We start from the raw sequence: 4,346 nt of genomic DNA, 5'->3' as shown, positions 1-4,346 counted from the left end.
TTTGCTGTGCCAGTCTTAGATTGCCCTGAAGCATGTGTGGTGGATGCTGCATTTCCATCTGTATGTAGAGGTGAATTACCAAGAGATGTGAGGTGTACCTTTGCCAGACTGTTTGGGGATACACATAGGTCACTTCAAAAGTAATGCTTCCTATTTATTTCCATAAACTGCTACAGCTACAAAGAGCACAATAACACTATTTGATAATGCAGATTCTCAGATACAACCTCTGCTGCCATTTCATTAACATCTGCATGTGATGTTGTGGGCCAACATCATAAAATAGGAGGCATTACTTTCAGAGTAGCCCTCGCACGTGTACACAATATATGCATTCACTCTGCAGTCAGAGCATGTTTTTATAAGAGAAAGTTGGCAGCAATGTCAAATTGATGCATTTCTCCCCTTTTTATCCATATTTATTCCTATACCGTGAGTTGATCTGAGAAGCTGATCTGTGGCTTATAAAGAATTTTTACATTTGGATCCATTGGCGTTATACATCATAGCCTCACATGTGCTTTCCTGAGGGGCAGGAAAGAGCAAGACTATGTCAGGACAGGGTATTTCCTAAAATACATCACCATCTACTTGTTTCATGAAGCCATATCAGCCAGAAGCCATTACTTTTGTTGGGCTCAGATTACTGAAGCAATCCACAAGCGAGCTGAAGCCACTCTTAGGCAGAAAGCTATTCCTCATTTGCTTTTCTTTTCTCCTTTTCTGTAGTAGAGCAGGCCCAGTGGCTGCTGCTGTTTAACAGATGTGATATTTTAGTAGCTGTATTACTTTGTAATAGATCAGGAATCAGTTCTAAGACCTGACACCAGCGCATACATTACTGGCACATTTTTAAAGAACGATGTTCCTATATTTTCAATTTACATTTGATTTTGAGAGCAGGTGGGCTGCTAAGGATGATAGTTGTGGTTTATCATTTTTAACCTAACTTTGCCAGAAAATTATCACTCTGTTGAGTTTTTCCCCACCTCACTATCTTCTCATGAAAAAAATATTGCTGTCAACCCTATTTTACAGTTGACAATGTTGAGGGATAGGGAATAACATAGTAAGTCAGAGGCTGAACAGAAAGTATTTAATTAAGAGCTCTCTCATTTACACCCATTTTTATATAACAAGGCAGCGTTCTGCCTGTTGAGATGTGGAATACAAAACCTCCAGCTTTCACACCTGAAATGGACATACTGGCAGCTGACTTGGGATGAGATTGCTTATTTTTACAGCTACTTCTGGGCTCATTCCATAAGCTCAAGGCATAAAGGCTGAATTAATGGTCATTATTTGAGGCAAGCTCTAAGCGTACACCATGAGGAATACTGGCAGAGCAAAACTTTGAAATTTATAGCATCTTGATGCTTGTAACTTCTACATTTGCCACTCGCTTTCCTATCCTAATCTTTGCCCACCAGTTTTATTGGGGAATATTGTCCCAGTTTATGAACCATAATCTCCCTGTAATAAGCAGACTGGATATGTCTGCGTCAGAAAATTGTGCTTTTTTGAGTATATCAGTGTAGCTTAAGTAGTACAACTCCCCTAGGGTAACGACAATTATACCGGTGTAAAAGTGCATATCCAAATATAGCTGAGTCCCACATGGGAAGTTACCTTTATACCAGTAATAACTAGGTTCACACTGAGGCACAGATTTATATCCCTAACCTTAGGAACCAGAGGTGACCAAATCGGGAATATAGTTATTTTATAGTTCACATATATTTCAAGGAGATATATAAAACCTTTAGAGGTGCAGTTGGCCCACTTGAGGTGTGATTTATTGACCAGAGGTGTGTGTCTCTCTTCACTGTCTATTCGGAGAACTTCCACTTAACTAAAAAAAGCATTCACCTGAAGTTTCTAAACTAAGTTAAAGGAATTTAGTCACAAGATTTCATCAAATAGATGGGGAAGTTTAAGTATTAGGAATGGTGTAGGATGGTTTGAATGCAGCACTGCAAATCCTAGCCCTAGTTTTGAGATCTGGGGAAGTGCAGTGAAAAAGAAATTGAGTAGATCTTTTGAACTAATGAAACAGATGAAGTAGAATCTTCTTTGCCTTGAATAGCAATAACTATGACTGACAGATTTCTGACTCTTTAGAGACATTTAGGAATCTGAAACACAGAGAATCTCCTGCCACAAAAGGTCATCGCTGCTGTGCACTTGGAGCTACTAAGCTTCTGGAGGAATGGCTGTAGGCACAGAGTTGCCTCATGAAGACATTCTACTTCTGTGCCTGCAGTGGCCATTTACCAGATTTGACGCTGGTAGTTAACTGGACTATCAGTCCACCTCCAGCTCATATCTGTCCTACACAGTAGCAGTGACAAAGTCTGACATATTTCTTCTCTCTTTCTTCCCCTTTTGCCTCTTTTATCCTGGAAGTGACATGCTAGCTGGTTAAATAAATGCTCTGTTCCTGTTTCCAAGCTTCCGTTTATTCTCACTTAGCCTAATCTTGGGCATGAGTATGTGTCTGAGCTCTGCAAGAACAAAAAAACCCACCTATTGCTCATCAAGAAGTTACTTCTCCTGTGGTAAGATTTCCTTGAATTCTTGCTTTCTCAAGCAATCATGTTGTATCTTACCTCTATTTAAAGATCCATGGTAAAGGCTGAATTGTTTTCCCCAGTGAGGTGGCTACAGCACCAAGAACTAACAGAATCCAGAATGATACTCTTGAATGCATATTTACAAAATAGCTGATAGAGACTAAAGAAAACCCACATCTTTGGGGGGTACTCTTCACTCTTCAGTCACCATTCCATCATGAGTTGCTTTTACTCAAGCAGTTAAGGTGCAAAGTGTGAGATTCAATTATGAGATCTGATTTGATATCCCAAAAATAATTTCATTTTAAAAGATGGCCACTGTTTCTTTAGTATTTGTCTCTGTGGTACATATTTGTCTTGAGTACTAATTTCTACTATAAACTGCATGACCAAACTCACTGTCACGAAGAGTGGTAAGTGTTCACCTTTACATTTCTTTGCTTTGAGATGGGCTGTTCAGTTTTGTTATGTCAGCAGGGCATGATCATAGTCTTTTTCTGCAACTTTCTACTTTTCACCCTAAATAGGCAGTCATGGAAACTGTAACCAGCTTTAAATCAAAGCATATTTCCTAAGCTCTACATATCTGTTTTCTGTACTTTCTTCTTCCCAATTCAAAGTGCTCTCAGCCAACATTACCTGATGGAGAATATAAAAGTAATCCAATCTGTTTCTTTTTCATCTGTCTTCAAAGCATGTATCCAAGAAAGAGAACATTGTTACTGACCACTAGAGCAGCTTCCTCCTAAGGATTTAGTATCACTAACTGCAAAAGAACACTGAGAGACACAAGTCAAACATAACAAGCTTATTTTATGTAACTTTTATAAAAATATTTTGCACAACCATAATTCAGTTATTGGCACAGGCTGCCCAGGGAGGTGGTGCAGTCACCGACCCTGGAGGTGTTCCAGAACCGTGTGGATGTGGCACTGAGGGACGTGGTCAGTGGGCATGGTGGGGATGGGCTGGCGGTTGGACAGGGTGATCCTACTGGTCTTTTCCAAATATTTTGGAAGCCCTTTAATGATTCTCTGATTCTATCATTAGTATGCTATTATAATAATGATAAGAAGTTTGAATATATCTGTATTTGAAAATAATGTAAATGTGCATCAAAGCCTTCTGAAAAGCAGATGGTGACTATAAAAGCAAAATCTGTACAAGTACGTAATATGAATATAGCCCCAAACCACTTTTTCCAAAATCAGTTTGTCAGTTGGAGCTCAGCCTCAAGCAACCACTCAGCTACTAACACTATTGTGCTACTGAAACAAATATTCTATATACTTTTCTAAAGCAATAGGTTGAATTAAAATGTTGTGCAAAACAACTCTTCTGTTTGTGTTTCTTTTTGCTGTTCAGATTTCTTGCACATATCTTTCTATCGTATTATTCTTATTCACTTTTTTCTGTCACTTAATACATTATTTCTATGGCTGATGATTGAATATGGTTATACAGTACTTTTATAGGAAGGTGTGCAACAGATAGAAACTATTTTTCTAGAGCTTACTGGTGTACACAACCAAAGTGACACATTAGCTGCTGATGCTCTAGTAGTTTATGTAGCACTGTCATCAGAATTCATTCTGATTTCATTCATTCTGGATTTTTATTATGTTCCTTTATAGTAGACTCCTTTAATTAAATAATTTATTTATATTAATTGTACCGGATGCCTGCTTTTTGCTTGCGTATGAATAAATCAGCTATATATTCTTCTGAGAGTGGAATCTCTCTCTCTCTCTCTCTCTCTCTTTCTCTCTCTCT

General features: G+C 38.4%; 1 protein-coding gene across 1 annotated transcript in view; it reads left to right on the top strand.

Annotated features, from left to right (window-relative positions):
• NCF4 (neutrophil cytosolic factor 4) overlaps positions 1–4,346 on the top strand; it is a 16,914-nt gene that overhangs the window by 429 nt on the left and 12,139 nt on the right. The gene's annotated exons all lie outside the window — the stretch shown is intronic.

Source organism: Meleagris gallopavo, chromosome 1, assembly GCF_000146605.3.
Source record: "Meleagris gallopavo isolate NT-WF06-2002-E0010 breed Aviagen turkey brand Nicholas breeding stock chromosome 1, Turkey_5.1, whole genome shotgun sequence".
NCBI lineage: Eukaryota > Metazoa > Chordata > Aves > Galliformes > Phasianidae > Meleagris > Meleagris gallopavo.
This window is presented reverse-complemented; position numbering and strand designations above follow the sequence as displayed.